The sequence below is a fragment of the Mustela nivalis genome (assembly GCF_964662115.1).
Source record: "Mustela nivalis genome assembly, chromosome: 5".
In the NCBI taxonomy this organism is placed as follows: Eukaryota; Metazoa; Chordata; class Mammalia; order Carnivora; family Mustelidae; genus Mustela; species Mustela nivalis.
The window spans coordinates 95,467,884-95,485,069 of record NC_139024.1 but is presented as its reverse complement, the minus strand read 5'-3'; the positions used below and the strand labels follow the sequence as shown (position 1 = coordinate 95,485,069).

Below are 17,186 nucleotides of genomic sequence, written 5' to 3'. Positions count from 1 at the left end.
TGAGGATGCATGTATTTGGGGAGGGAATGTCAAGGTACTTTAAAAAGAATTCTCCAAGGTTAATTTGAATTACCATGGTATGTTATCCTTTTCAGTAATTGCTGATAGTAAGTTACTGAATATTGAGTGCAGGTGTGGGTGACAGCTGAAATCTTGGTAGTGAAAAAAACTACCCAGAAAGTAACTAGATTTTGAGGGAAGAATAAACCCCCACAAAACTATACAGTCAAAATATATGCTAAAAATGTGGAATAAAAACACAAGATAGGAAACACACAAAAGATCGAGGGAAATTAAGAAATATGAATTCATAGGCACAGTCTAAGAGAAATAAAGTAAAGTGATTCAGATAACTAGGATGTATGCAAATGTAAGTCAGTGGGTTTTTTTTTTTTTTTACATGAACTGCAATACCACCAGAAATCAGAGCAAACACGTATTTACAGCTAAAATGTCTTCAAATTAACCATCAAATAAATCATTATTAACTAGGTGTCATGTTTTTCAATACTAACGAATTTTTTAGATGTTTAGCCAGATTACATTATCATGTCCCTAATGAGCTCCAAAACTGCAATCTAAATTCTAATGTTGGCAACTAGAAATTTGATCCATCGTCATAATCTCTGTGCCATTGATTGCCATTTAGAATTTGTTTTTTTGGCTCATACATAGATTTTTTTTTTCAATTCTGGTGCAGTTTTCCATAAGAGGATTTAATCTATATATCCAGGGATACTTAATAGACATTCCCAGCATTTAAGAACTTCTATTTCAGCAATCTGCAAGGAACAAAACACCAATGAAGTATAAATCCCCCAAACCATTCCCTCCCGTCACCACTTATTAGAATGTCTCTGGCATTTCAAGGACAAGGCACAGTGTTGCAAGTGATTCAGTAGGTAAATCTTTATTTATTTTTATTATCCTCCTCCTCTCCTTTCCTGGAACGTGCTCTTTATTTTATATTCCAGTTTGAGTAATAATCACATTTTAATTCCTCACCTCCCACTGAACAGCTCAAGTGCCCTAACCTCAGTCGTGCTGACTGGCTTTCGCCCTGCATCAATTCAGAGTTCCCAGAGATAACAGTGTGTGCGGGCGCATGAATAATCTCCTCGCTTCTCAAGTCAATCCTTGCGCAGCTCTGTAGTCTGGCAATAACACCCACAAGTTGAGGAGCGAGGGGCTAGCTGTGAACTCTGAAATAGCATATGCATGACCTTCTGTTGAAAAAAATAAAAATAGAAGAATTAATATTAATATCACAATTTTTTTTCCCCCCAAGGAAAAGAAAATACTGAAACATTTTTCTCTTCTACTCTGACTTTTCCTGGGAGACAGAGTACTATGCTTAACAATCAACCTGGACAATTCCTCACATATTTAGAACCTAAATCTAATACAAGTAAAGACATTACTATTGTTAAAACAAACAAACAAACAAACAAAAAACCAAAAACCAGAGGAACCTGCAAATAAGGAAGATGTTTTTGATCCTAACCAACTGGGGCTGCCTAGAATGAAAGCTTCATCTCTACAATTCACTTCGCACGTTTTAGCTCAGTCATCATCTCTGTCACTGAATCCATCCCCACACCATCCCTCTTTTGCCAGATTTTTCACTTTCCTACCCTGCTCCGTATTGCTGAGTTATCATTCTACTTCATGAAACTGGTTACATCATAGTGAGGCTCCGAGATGACTTCCCATTCCCTGCAGAAGAAAGTGTATGCTTCGTCTGGCAAGAATGTGCCTCATTTATTGCATGCTAGCCTGATTGTCCAGGATTATTTCCCAACATACTGATCCCTCTACAAGCCTTTCACCCAATCTTGCTCTTACAGGCTTCACTCCATGCTTTAGATACAGTAAGAATTTGCTACCCTCATTCTTACCTGTCTTGGTTCATGCTGTTCCTCTTACCTTAAGTGGCCTCCCTATCTCAGGCAGCCTAAATGCATAGTCACTTGACAAGGTCTAACACAGATGAACCTCCTCTTACTTTCTCAGGGCAATCAATAAGCTTTACTTCTCAGAATATTACACGGTGTGTATCAAATATTGTATTAGGGTTATTTCTGTCTTTTTTCAATAGATTTTAAGTCCCAAGAAGGCAAAGACTATATTGTATTCCTTTAGGATTTCTCTTCTATCTCTTTAATTTGGCCTGTGAAAAGATCATTATCCAGCTGTTTTCCCCTATCCAGTAGCTTGAGCCTCTACAGATTATAAGAAAAATTCTGTTGTGTATTGACAGCATGTGTGTTAACACAATTAAATAAAGTTGATGTCCATACACAAAGGTACATAACACTACAATTCTTTAATCTTAAGTTTTCTCTAGAAATGCTCACATTAACATTAAAACCTATTGTGCTAATGACTGAATGAAATTATTATTTTTATTATTAGGAAGTCAGGCACAGTAGAAAGAGTATAAACTTTACAATCAGGTCTCAGTTCAGGGGTGTCTGCGTGGCTCAGCTGGTTAAGCATCTGCCTCCAGCTCAGGTCATGATCCTGGGGTCCTAGGATCAACCCCCTCATCTGAATCCCTGCTCAGCAGGGAATCTGCCTCTCCCTCTTCCTCTGTTCCTCTCCCTTGCTCATGCTCTTTCTCTCTTTCTCTCCCGCAAATAAATAAGATTTTAAAACAAAACAAAAACAAAAGTCTCAGTTCAAATTTTATATTGCCACATACTAGATATTACACCAAGGAAAGTTACTTAACTTCCTAGATATCCTATATGCAAATGAGATAAAATATTTATCTTTCAATGATATTTTGAATGTTTGGGTAAATAAAATTGGGTGGAATGATTAAAAAAAAAGTTGCCTATACTCTATTATCTTTAACTACACCTATGGATTAGTTTTGCTGTGGAAGACAGTATACATGGTTCTCTGTGGGATAGAAGATCAGTCAATGCTCAGTTTTCACTAGATGATGTGCTATGATGTAGTTATTATAATGTTCCTATGCTTATCATGTGATGATGATGCCCAGGACATGCGTTGCTCTGCCCATCACTTCTCATCTATTCTTGTCATAATCAAGGCACATAGTTTAACTTGGCTTACATATGCATGAGAAATACAGTAAAATAACTTGGGCTCGTCCCAACTGGAGCACATGGAAGCAACCAGTTGAGCAATTAACCTGCTATAGGTATGAGAACTTATGGCGGCAAAGCATTAAATTCAATCACAATTAACTGAACTTCTACTATGAGCTGATATTTTTAGTGCAGGAATGAAACGACAAGTGAGATGCAGCCCCTGCCTTTAAAATGCTTATGGTTAGCTGTTACAGAGACTAGACTAGTGATATGCTTGAAAAGCGATTTAAGAGAAAGACCATCAGAATGCAGGGAGAGAAGGGAAGTTTTGTTTTACTGTTGGGATGTACATACCTCTCTAGTTTTTGGAAGGCTCTGGTGTTTCTATATATGTCTTAATTTTGTGGACTTTTAAATTTAATTCAAATTATTCATTTTAATGGGATTCTGAACAGTTTATGAGCATGGTATAACAAGGAATCATTGCTGATTTCTTTTTCCCCTAGTATCTCTATCCCTTAAGGGCTCATGTTGCTTTCTTTTCTCTCTCTCTGTGTGCCATACATGTATTCACGAATATATAGTACATATAGTATATGTATATGAGCTGCCAGACTCCATTCCAAATCAGGGAAGATGAACAGATCTTCAGTAATATGTTGGCTTCTGGAAGGTGCTCCAAACCCAATAAGGAAAGGAAGCAAATATTTCACCTCTGTGTTGTGACTAGTAATTTGCAAGGTCCCTTGGGTGTTTAGGGAACTAGAAAAGTATATGAGGTACTGAAGAACAGTTTCACATAAATAGCATTATTCTTTAATGACATGGTTTTTAATGTTTACTGTTCAACCCTAAACAACATTATTTCTTGATGATATAGTTTAGAAATTGTTCAAGATCAATTATTATTTTACTTATAGAAATTTCCGATAAATATTGAATTAAAAAAATACAGTTTTGTATAGAATTATAAAGATTTATTTTATAGAGATCAATAAGACTGTATTTCTATAAAGCATATTTTTAAAAAACACAGGAAAATAACTTTATCATTCACACCTTCAGTTATTTTTACCTAACTTTTTCCTTCCTTTACTTTTTACTTAGTACAAAATGAGCTGAAAAGAAAACTGGTTATTTTCAAAATGTGTCTCAAATCATTATTTGCATATATCTACCTGAGAGGCAGACAGACCTACAGGAGTTACATGCCATCAGAATATTCTATTTTAAATCTGACAAAGCACGACTATAATCAGATATTCAATTATAAATACAGATACATTGAAGGAAAACAGTTTTTAAAAAACATGTCTATATTCTTCCCTTTGCTCTTTATGCTCAGATTCCAGCCACTCACATTGCAAATGAGTCTCATATGAACAGGATGTTAACGATGAGCTCCACGGAGTTTTATTATATTTTCCAAGCACAACACTACAAGTCTTATGGTGAGGTGTCTTTTTATTTTGATAAGAACACATTTTATCTTTTATTTACAAATTTATCTCTTTCCCCTACAGTGATACAATGGGTCCCCTGTAAAACTAGCATTTTCAGAACTGACTTCACTTTAAGAAATACCTTTCTTCAGCTTTCCCCTTAAACAGAAATTTTCTCAATACAGAGTTTAGAGGCAAAAGAAGTTTTGCATAGTAAGGAGAGTTGTTATTTTGAAATCTGTCTATAATACACTATTCCTCAGATTTCAGTTCTAATGATTTTTTCAAAAGAGACATAACTCCTAGAGCTTGAGGAAATAGGGTGTACTGATACTGTAACATAAGTAAGAGAATCCAACAGTGAAATAAATTTCCAAAGAAAGTATGAATGGCTGGTGCAAGCTGAGGACATGGGTAAAAAGATCCAACCAAACTCTGAGCATGAGTATCCAGTCAAATTAGCAAACATTTCAACACTTTTTACTTCTCTTATTTGAAAAATGGCTTATCAGGACACTTTATATCTCAGGATTTCTCCTTTTAAAATAGTCAATTAAGAGGGAATGCAAATGTTGAATCATGAAAATGTATTTTGATTTTTATTAGCTCCACTGTTGAGAGGATTTCTTTTAAAAAATTATAAAATCCCTTCAAGAAGATTCCTATTTCTATTGTTATCGCACTATGTCTACAGGAAAAATCTTAATGCTTCTAATGAAAGACAACATGCATATATTCTTCTCTAATTTGGGAGGTAGGTTATGGAACTGGACTTCTGTTTATACTCTCTAAGTATGTACATGTAGAATGTTTTATAGAATGGTTATGAGTATAATAAGCTTATCTTATTCTGACAAGGTGATATAAAGCAAAAGCAAAAAGATAAATACAAGTATAGTCAAAAAAGAAAAAAAAAAGGAAGGATGAATACATGTGGTAAGACTTTCTGAATCATGTATTTTGACATCAAATGGAAAGTGAGTGGTAAACATAGAACTTTAAAATACACCTCATTTGGTTTCAAGTGACTAAAGGCATTGAGACCCACTGTTGGCTTTATATTCACCTTCAGTTTGGAGAGGATCCATCACCCATAGTAAGAAAACACTCTGCAGTTTTGCTTTCGGTTAATGCTCCTTACTAAAAATTCAGTTTAGAGTGAAATAATCACCTCCCCGTACCATTTCAAAATGCCAAACAAATCTGAGGTATCATTACACTGAAAGAATAATCTCTCATTTTAAACTACAGATGGAGATGTGTTGCTCTAATAGTAAATGGTTTGCTTCTAGAAAAGCGTAACTGCGTGCATGAGTGTGTGTGTGTGTGTGTGTGTGTGTGTGTGTGTATACAACATACACATCACAGCATGTAACACACAGGAAACATTGGTTAAGGTTCCAAATTGGGCAATATTATGAAGAGTTAATTCCCATTGGCTAGAAGCTCTAGACTATCACGGCCAAACTGGAAGCTTGAGTCTAACAGTTTATTTTTCTTATTTCAAAATTAGCTGAAGTAGCAGACACACAAGCATATATTAGACCTTGAACAAGGATAATAGGCAAATATATGTGTGTAGAATCTAAAGGCGGAGAGGAAGTTTAGGGTTTATGCTTTCAGTTCCTTCAAACCAAACAATGTACATTTCAAAGTTCCGAAGGCATATTTGCACAGACATTCTAATTATTAGTTCACTTTATCTCTGCTGGCTCAATGTGGTTCTCAGCTTTTTAATCACTTTTCTACTGGCACAGCTAATGTGCCTACAAGTTGTCTAGAATTTTAATATTGCTAAATTTAGTGACACAAGTTGTGATTAAATTGTGAAAACTTGTTTAATGCAAACCCTGATTGAAAAGAATACATGCTTATTTAAGGAAAATGTACAACTTTGCAAAAATTATATAGCGCTATATATAGTTCCACATTTAACAGCTTTACCAACCTGCAAAAAAGTTGGTTCTTGTCGAAAACTGCCAGGCTATGTAGTCTGAAATCTGGAGTCATAATACCAGAGAGCTGTCAGTCAGCCATCCATCCATCTAATTGGCTTCTTACCATCTTTCCATCATGTTTTTTTTATAACTGGTCGCCTCTGGCTAAAATGCAAATCATGAGGAAGAGCCGTCTAGAAAAAGCTGCTGCTTTCTTAATTATCTGTCAGAGTATGGACCAGTGGACCCAGGGCCGCACTGTAGAGTTATGCTAAGCAGCAAGGCATCATGGGAATTGGAGTGACAGCTCATTTTCCTCCTGTGTTTTCTGTGTTCGAATGACAATGCAGAAATATGGGTTTTCCCACACTTTCTCTGAACACCTGGGCTATTGCTCAGGGGAGCACAAAGCCAAAACTGTCACATTTCCAGACATGGTCTTATTGCTGTCACTATGACAGGATTGTTGACAAATGCCAGCAGTCATCTCGGCATCTTGGGAAATGTCTGCCATGATTGTGTCAACAGCCTGACAGAAATTGTTAATGTTTAAACTTCTTCCACTGACAGAATCCTGTCTTGCTGACAATATTTGTCATATGAAACTCAATCTTTGTCAAACTTGCTTAAAAATTAACACTTTCTCAATTTCTTTTCTTTTCTTTCTTTCTTTTTTTTTCTTTCTTTTTTTTTTTTTTTTTTTTTGGTTTACTGCCTAGCAGTGCAAAATTTTAGCAATAAGATTTCAGCAAGGTAATGTAACACGGTAATTTAGGTTCACATTCCATCCAAATCCTCCAACCTATTACTAACCTATGGCCACCTTTTCCTTTTGACCTTGCTACCAGAATAATTGGGCTATTCTATATATATGTGCTGGTGGGTTGGTGGGTGTGGGGATGTGTGTGAGTGGTTATGTGGATTTATATATTTTCATGTATATACCTTGGGAACAAACTTGGGAATTATTCAGCATCTACTGTACACTATTTCTCAGTGTGAAATGTGGAAAATCAACTAAACCTTACAGAATTTTAACATATGGATACCAGTGGCAAATTTGTAGTTGTTCATTAACTAATTTCTTAACCCACTGAGCCACCCAGGCGCCCTCATTAACTAATTTCTTAACTTTAAGTTCTAACAATTTTATTTTGTTATCTTAAACTTTGAGTAAAAAATAAATGACAGGTTAAGCAATATCTTTTGCTGTAACTCTGTGAGAACTTGTTTCTGTTTTTTTGAACATGTGATTTTTGTCAAATCTGGTTGATAGGAATAGTTTGAATTTGAATTTCCTAATTCTAATAAATTTGTCAGGAAATAGTTATTCAAGGGCTATAAAAGATATTAGCTTTTAGAAAGAAATCCTCTTTAATATCCACAGGTGGTTGATTTTTTTGAAATATTTTTGATGAGACACAATGCTCAGATTACTAGAAGGCAGTTAAATCATATGTGGCTGTACTAGAAATAGCCAGTCATGCACAGGATGCTACATTTATTAGACACAGTGCAGAAAAGAGCAATTGGTTAGCTGAATACAGTGTCCATCTGTCCCTGATAGAACATTCCTCGTCAACTAAGAGTGACAGCTTGTTAATAATGACATAACTATTATTAGTTGTATTATTATTAGTGTGTCATAACACGTAAACATGGTATACACTTAAACCAGTAGGGACATATTAAAATAATTTATTATGAGTATGGCAATCTCCTAGAAAAATAGAATGTGTCTAGAAGCACTATTTACCTGGATTGCTGCCAAATATGATTTCTAGTTACTCTATAGACAGAGAATGGACCAGGAACTGAAATAAGTAGACCTCTTGATTTGCCTTTTGGTTTCAGTTTTTTGTTGTTGTCAGAGCTTTGTATACATATTTTTAACAAATAAGCTTCATTTTTCAAGAAGTTTTGGGTTCATAAAAAATTGAACAGAAAGTACAGCGTGCTCATACGTATCTTCTGTCCCCATCGAAGCACAAGCTCTCCTGCTCACTCACTGTCCCACAGCAGAGTGGCACGTTTGTTACAATCGATGAGCCTACACTGACACAACATTATTATATTATTTTTCTGTACCTTTTTAAATTCAAATATTACCACAAGTATCCCCAATAGTATAATAAGATTGCTTAGATCAGGAGTTAGCAAACTTGTGATATAATAAAAATATTTTAAGTTTTTGTCTGTGTCATAATTATTCAATTCACCTTTTATAAAAGTGGTAAATGGGATGCCTGGGTGGCTTAGTGGGATTAAGCTTCTGCTTTCAGCTCAGGTCATGATCCTGGGGTCCTGGGATAGAGTTCTACATCAGACATTTTGCTGGGTGGGGAGCTTGCTTCTCTCTCCTGCTTGTGCTCTCTCTCTTTCTGACAAAAAAATAAACAACAACAAAAAAAAAACTTTTAAAAAAGGGGCAAGTAATATATTCTAAAATATGGGCATGGAACTGTTCCAATGAAACTTTATGTATAAAAGAAAGCAAAATAAATAAATGAATAAATAAAAGCAGTTGCCTGGGTTTGACCTACTGGTTGTAATTTGCTGACTATAGGCTAAGTTTCAGAACATGGGCTAAGTAATTAAATAAACACTGACTTCAAATTTCCATTCCTACATACTAGGGGTATGGTGATGAGCCTTTTTTCAATGTGTCAATTTGTTATCTCATTAGTTACTCAAAATAAGTCTTTAAGAATTTATTAATTTCCTGATACTACATGTAAGTGTTGGTAGCTCATAGAGGTCAAGCCATGCCCTCAGACCTCCTGGGGAATGAGAAGCAGATTTGGAATGAAAATATGGGTTTATCTGAATTCTTAGCTCTCTGTTTTTCTCAATTACAATATATTGTCTGTAACTTTCAGTTATTTCTGAAATAAAATTCTGGGTTACGTTTGGAGACTTAGAGGTCAATGAAAGAAAAAAAGATGGATGGGGTGGAAGTATTAATGATTTGAGGGAAAATGTGCTTCTTTACCCTCAGAAATTGTTTCCCATGTTGACAACACAGGGTTCTCTGCTTTCACTTCCACCAAACCTGGCCTGGGAAATCAGGGACCGAATGCAGAGAGGGAAGAGGAAATATATCTCCTAAATAACTGGTAAATATGTAAGAGCATTTTGTTCAACAACAGTCTGCATGGAAGGTAATTTTATATGTCAGTGTCACTGGACTACAAGGTGTCCTGATAATAGATTAGACATCATTTCTGGGTGCATCTGTGAGAGTGTCTTTGGATGGGATTAACATTCAAATCAGTAGACTAAGTAAAGCAGAATGCCCTCAGTAATATATGTGGGCATCATCTAATCTGTTAAGGGCCTGAAAAGGACAAAGAAGAGGAAGTGCAAATCTGCTTTCTTTCGGCCTGATTGTGTCTGAGCTGAGACATATAGCTACTGAATTTGGACTAGAATTTACAACATCAGTTTTCTTTTTTCTCAGGCCTTTGAATTTGGAGTTGGACTATACCACCAGCTCTCCTTCATCTCTGGCTTGCAGGTGACACATTGTGGTATTTACTTTCCAGCTTCCATAATCACAGAAGCCAATTCCTTATGATAAATCTCATATATATGAGATCTCATATATTTATTATATATGCATATATAAAATTTTCTATTGTTTCTGTTCCTCTGGAGAAACCCAATACCTAATAGTATCAGAATTTCTTTTCTTTGTATATTATGACTAAAGATTCCTCCAGGCTGGGCCAAGTGGACTGACTTAATCTCATGGGACTGTATACCCAGTGTCCTTCTCTGGCTCAGCTGGAAGGTGCAGCATTGCTCCCTTCTGAACATAGACTCATCCAGACTCTGTAAGACGTGTAGCATCAATACCCTGTGGCCAGGAGATATATCTGCAGAAGTGGAGGGGTCATCCACAGATAATGCCCCATTGTTCTACCTTTTTCCTCTTTGAAAATTCAATATAATGAAAAGCAATTCAAATCCATAAATATGAACAGTGCTTCTATTTTGTTTTAGGTTAAGTGGCATAGAGGATTCAAAGAAACATAAACCCTGATTGCTGACTGCTGGGCGACCATGATAACACTTTTGAAATAACCCAGGAATAATATGATACAGTATTTAAAACTCAAGTAAGTAAACATTTGATTTAGCTTTAAGTAAGCATGTTTTTAGTATTTAGCATTTTTAGTATTTAGATATAGTGATGAGCTAGGTGACATGGAGTGAAATACCTCTCTGTCTCTTTTTCTCAAACTCAAACTCTCCTGGGGCCAAGAAGGTCTTTTAACAGACTCGAGGTTAGTTTTGAAGACATTGCTTTAGTACATTGGAGCAGTTATGGGTTGAATTGTGTCTTCTAAAAAGATATGTTCAAGTCCTAACCCCTAGTACTCAGAAATTTGACCTATTTGGATGTAGTGTCATTAAGTTATAATTAGTTAAGATGAAGTCATCTTGGAGTAAAGTGAACCCTAATCCAATATGACGGGTGTTCTAGAAACACCTGTCTAGAAAAGACACAGGGAGAAACAGCTATGTGACAATGGAAGCAGAGACTGGAAGTGATGCTTCTGAAAACCAAGGAAATCCAAGGATTGCTGACAGAAACCAGAAGTTAGAAGAAGCAAGGAAAGGGCGCCTGGGTGGCTCAGTCATTAAGTGTCTGCCTTTGGCTCAGGTCATGATCCCAGAGTCCTGCGATTGAGTCCCGCATAGGGTTCCCTGCACAGCAGGAAGTCTGCTTCTCCTTCCCTTAAACCCCCAGCTGTGTTCCCTCTCTCACTGTTTCTCTCTCTGTCAAATAAATAAATAAATCTTAAAAAGAAGAAGAAGCAGCAGCAGCAAGGAAAGATTCTTCCCTACGGCTTCAAAAAGAAGCATGACCCCGCCAAAACCTTGATTTCAGCCTTTTAGTTTGGAGAACTGCAAGACAATAATTTCTTGTTTAAAGCTACAATTTTTTTTAATTAATTAACTAATTTATTTGACAGGAGAGGGAGAGAGAGCAAGCTCACAAGCAGAGGGAGCTGCAGGCAGAAGAAGAGGGAGAAACAGGCTCTCCACTGAGCAGCAGGAAGCCCAGTGGGGGGCTCTATCCCAGGATCCCGGAATCCTGGGATCCTGGGATCATGACCTAAACTGAAGGCAGATGCTTAACCAACAAACCACCCAGGTCCCCCTCAAGCTACAATTTTTTTTTTTTAAGCACTTTGTTATGGCAGCCCTAGGAAGCTGATAAGGAGGCATTAAAGTATAAGCATAATAGGTCTAATTTTAGAGCCCTGTAAATCTGGAATAAAACCTCAACTCCATGATGTACTTTATTATAAAGTTTAATTCCTCATCTGTGTAATCAGAATTCCTCCCAAAGAGAACCTCTTCATACTTAACACTGGAGGATATTACTTACAAATAGCCAATGCTAATATGCTTACCATCTGTCCTACTGTCTTGACTAACCTAGGTTGGCAGCCAAGGCTACTGTGAGAATTTAACTGAATTCCAACATCCTTCAGTGAGCCCATCAGTGTCAAAAAAGCACAGTGGCAAAGAGAAGTTGGTGAGGCTTTTTACAACTTTCCCATGGTTTCCCAAGATGATAGGTTATGAAGTTTTTCCTGTCTAGAAATCTTTCCTTTGAGAATTGGAAGTTTGGAGTCACTTATGTGGTGACTAAATTGTTTCCCAAATCCAAACCAAGGACAAATTTGTGAACTCTAAGTAAGCCTATGGAGTCAATGGATCTGGATATCTAAAAGCAGGAATGCCAAGTACTTTGGGAGTGACTGGCACTGCATTAATCAACCTGTGAACTAGTCATTGATGGATACCAGACACTCAGGAAAAACAATTGTTCTGTGTATAGACTATAAATGTTGGAACACTGAAAGAGCCCCCCCACTTTGTACTGGGTAGAAAGGCTTTTATTCCAAGGAGATCCATGTGGTTATGTTTCCATAGACTAGCTACAGAAAAGGGAGAATAAGTGTAATATTCATATCTTCTTTGGTCAATGAGTTTTAACTCTCTTTCACTTTTCACACTAACTAGGAAACCACTTATTTTCAAAATGTGCCTCAAGTAGTCATTATTTTAATATGTCTACCTGAGGCACAGAGCTCTAATAGGTCTGTAGGGAGAATTAAGCACCTTTTTAAAAACAGCCTCTGAAAGGAAGATGTTCTGTAAACATAGAATACTGTTTTAGGTAGGCAAAGCCAGATTGTGAGGGACATGGCAGAAATGAGGCCAGGAAGGTTCTATGCAAAGTAGACCTGAACTTTCTCCCAAACCTCATATAAAAGTCACTTGAATCTCTGCAGTAATCTAAGGAGAAAAAAAGCTACTCCTTCTGAGAGGCCAAAAAGAGGACAGAAAAAAAAAAATGTTTAAAGGCTCTGCAGAAATAAAAATTGGATTTTGGTTCCACCTGAAGTAATGGACATTGATAGATGGTTTTACAGACTGTAATTATTTATAATCAAAAGTATTGCTTGATGCAAAATAACTGTATGATGCAGGGTTTAGAAAAAAAGAATGGAAGGACTGAGTTAATAAGGTGACAAGTGAAGGTTAATAAATTATTATTCCGGGTTTTAGATAATTGGCATCATTTGGGAGTACGAAAAAAAGAAAGAACCTGGAGAGAGATGAACTAGAATAGCAGAGTGCTTTAACAAATGATCCATTTAATACCAATTATCATGCTATTTTGCCATTTCTCTCAGGTTTAGTTAAAAATCTTGGTATCCTTTGGGAAAATGTGTCATAAAATGACAAAATGAGATAAATTATAATAAATTCAAAACAAAACACTTTTGAAGCCAAGCCTCATAGACCAGGGCTTATTTTAAATAAAACTAGCAATTTGTGGTTTATGATTAGACAAACTTGGCAAAGCATCACATTTCTGTAAAATTCCTACTTCTTTTTGCTCTTTTAATGTATACTTGATTGACAATTTAGATGTTTAATTATTTTTAGAATCCCACCTTCCTTATTCCATAAAATATTTGATTTGGCTTTTTAGAATGCTGAAGTAGGTAATCCCTTTAAAAAGAAGTAGTGGTGATATGAACTGTGTTCTAATATTTTGCTAATAGCTACATATGTATTTAAGTGCATTAGGAAAATCCTAAGTCTTGAGTAATCTCCTTTCCACCCCAAAAAGGAGAAGTTAAGCGTTTTAAAATACAGGACATCATTGTTGAATCATTCCTGATTATTCCTCTTACTTCAACTAAATGAAACAAAATTTTCCAGTGAAAATTAAACCTTAGATTTCCATTCTGGTAGAGAAGGCCAACAGAGAAGTTTGTGACATGGTTTTATTCACATAAAGACTATGGGGATTAGGCATAAACCAACAACCTATTTCTCTATCTCACTTCAAGGAAGAGTGAAGGAAGCAAATCAATATTATTATTTTGACATAACCCCCAAAGGTATGAGTAGTTGGTTTAGCCTTTGAACAAAATTCCTACTTGTAAGACTTGGAGGAATGCTTTTGAAGAGATGTCAAAAGAGAAAACCAGAAATCCCATCAACCTGAAGAAGTTCATAGAAATGTATTGCATTCAATCCCTTTACCTGCTATATTCTAAAATCTTATAGATTGGGGGTGTCTGCTAAGATTAAGGAGGAAATTGTTATTCTAGGTAACTGTTCTTGGGACTTTGGTCTTCATGGGAAAAAAGAACCTTTGTCAGTCCCTATAGACTACTTCTCCACCCTACTCATTCTGTAAATATCCCAGAGCAGCCCTCTCACTACACTGTGAAGTTATGTTAATTTTCACTTCATTAGGTGAGCTCAACTTCCCCAAGGCTCTAAGTGACTTGCAGGAAAGTGTGTTGTCAGAAGGTGGGAAGGGCTGGAACTCTGCTCAGAGTTTAGCATATAATAGATATTCAGTAAATATACTGGAATTATGGAGAAAAAGACCCAAAAAGAAAATCTTCAAAGTCCATTACAATGGATTGCTAGAGACATTTCTCTCTTCCATACAGATGTTTTCTGTTTCAGTGCTCATTAGGCAGCTTTTGTTGTTGTTGGCACTGATTTGTTTGAACAGATTTTCTCCTTTCAGTTAGGATTGGGAGTTCTTTAAGAACACAAATTACTGTATATATTTCTATGTGATCCCCCAGATTTATAACAGTGATCATATATAGAAGTACCAAAATAAAACTTGGAGGAGGAGAGTGGCCATGATCTTCAATGTTTGTATCTGCCAAAACTAAGCTGTTGCAATCCTAATGCCCAATGTGATGTTATTATGAAGTGAGGCCTTTCGGAGGAGTTTAGGTCATGAGGAGGGAGCATTCATGAGTGGAATTAATGTTCTTATAAAAGAGACCCCAGGGAGCTTCCTAGCCCCTTCTGCCTTCCAAAGATACAATAAGTTTGTGAGCCTGAAGAGAGTCCTCATCCCCTGACTGTGCTGGCCAAATCCTAACACTGAACATCCAGCCTCCAAAACTGTGAGAAATAAACTTCTGTTGCTTATAAGCTACTCAGTCTATGGTATTTTGTCAGCCTGAATGGACTAAGATAATGATCATAAGAAATAATGTTTTAGGGCTTTCTGTTTGACAGGATGACACTGATGAGGGTGGTAATGACAAGGGTGACAGAGGCTGGGACAAATTGCATAAATAACTGTGATAATAATTCATTATTATACCATAGATGTACTAGTCATTCAAGCTGTGAGAAGCATTATCTCTAAGATGAGAATAATTTGAATGGAAGGTGGATGTCTCCTACCTCACCCAGTACAATGTCAATTAACGACTAACTAAATGATAGTGGGTCTTTTTTTTTCCTTTTTTAGGAAGAGATAGATAAATTCAGAAAGTCTCACTATGTTCTTCAAACATTTAGATTCCCTCCCTTTCAAACTCTTTGTATTGTTGGGTCTTAACAACTTCCCAGTGATACTAGAGAATCATTTATTTTATCAATGTAATCTCTTGATATCTAGAAATTTTATAAAGAAAACATGGTTGGTTGAGAGTTCCAAGAAGAAATAAAAACTAATAAAAAGAACAAAGAGAAAAATGAATTAAAATGATGGCTGTATGTAGCCAACGGTAATGTCCCTTTAAAAGAATGCTTTTCAATTAAGTTTCTCAAAACTGGCTTTTCCACTTTGACATGAAGGTTTTGGTATAACACATGTCAGTCTGGCCACTCCATTCCAGGAATGACTTTCAAATGTGCAGCAGATGGTAATCAAAATTGACTGGAGGCTTTTGAAGATACATGTTGTGATTAACCAGACATGGACTGCACAACCCAGAAATCAAGGAATGTCGGGAACTCTTGAAGAGGAATCTGATGATAATCTGGAGTGTTAAGATCAGGTGGCAACATAAGCCAGTTCCAGAACAGCATGGAATGTGACAAGACGTGTGGTGGGGTGAAAGAAGTTGTTACCAAAGTCCTATATGAATGGCACTTCCTGACTTCTCATGTTAACCCTGTGACATATTAACATAAATCTAAAATATTATAACATCTGAATATGTGCTTGTGACAGCTCCCAAGCATTCACATACAGTAAGGACATTTGCAGTTTCTGAGAGTGTGTAGGGTAGAAAGGAGGATACATGAACTGCACCCACCTCCATATGGCTTCCAAAATGTCCTCATCTCGATCATCATATGAATTAATGACAGGCATCAGTCACTCAGTTCTTACAGAGTTTTGACAACAATGTTTGTTGGTAGTTTTGTATATAATTATTATGTCTACAATGAATGTCCTGCAGCATTTGGAAGAGTAAACATGGTAAGACACTAGGAAAAGGGAAATAAAGGAAGCATCTTCGTTAGCTTAAATCTTGTTTGTAACTCCTGAAGTTTCAATTAGGAACTTATGAAACAAAAGCATAATAATAATAATTATTATTATTACTATAATTATTATTATTATACTCACTGAAAATGAAGGAAAAAAATTTTGGCAATATGCTCCGTGATATTATTTTGAAATGTCAGAACTTCTTCAGTTCTAATCCCTCCATTAGTTCATTCATTTCTTTTCTCCCAGTTAGATTGCTACAAAAGGGTATCAGGGTTCCTGCCTAATGCCTCATGAATGAACATTAGAATAATAATTGCTGGTGTTTATTGGAGATGTACTAAGGGTCATGCACTGTTTAAGAGCTTTGCAGTTGCTACTAATCCTATGAATTAAGAATCAGTGTTCTTACTCCCATTGTACAGATAAGGAAACCAAGGCACAAAGAGGCCTGAGACCAGGTAGCTGCTGGATTGAGCTGGATTTAATTTTATTTAACTGTAGGGCTGGATTTAACCAGGTCAGAATGCCTTCTAGACTGAAGTCTTTAACTGCTATGCTTTCTTGCAGATCCCTCACCATATTGTTTCAGCCTGCACTTGCCACAAGAGGAGTAGAGCCTGCAAAATCCCTGAAATCAGTATTCTTGACTGTTGTGCCAGGATTTATTGAGCTCACAAATGGATATCAAAGACTTTTGCAGAATTGCCTTTGAGAATAAAGGAGGAAAGGGCACATTCACCTACAGAGAGTAAAGGTACATGCTAAACAAGGCCTGCTCCCCAGTCATCCCCCTTCTACTATGGAGATGTGAACAGACTATGCCTCTTGTCTGGACTCCAGTTATTTTTCAGCTAAGGTGGAGGAGTTGATTACATCATTTTTGTGGTCACCAATAACTCTAATATTCATATAGCCACAGTATTTTTAAAGCAACATTAATTAC

The 17,186-nt window shown here is 36.4% G+C and overlaps 1 long non-coding RNA gene across 2 annotated transcripts in view; it reads left to right on the top strand.

Annotated features, from left to right (window-relative positions):
* Positions 1–16,861, top strand: part of LOC309864347 — a 53,159-nt gene extending 36,298 nt beyond the window's left edge. For both annotated transcript variants that reach the window (XR_014311468.1, XR_014311469.1), the window contains exons 3-7: positions 9,440–9,557; positions 9,902–9,958; positions 10,447–10,562; positions 11,897–11,992; positions 16,811–16,861. This is a non-coding gene — a long non-coding RNA (uncharacterized lncRNA). The remainder of the gene's footprint in view (positions 1–9,439; positions 9,558–9,901; positions 9,959–10,446; positions 10,563–11,896; positions 11,993–16,810) is intronic.
* The last annotated feature ends 325 nt before the right edge of the window (positions 16,862–17,186 follow it).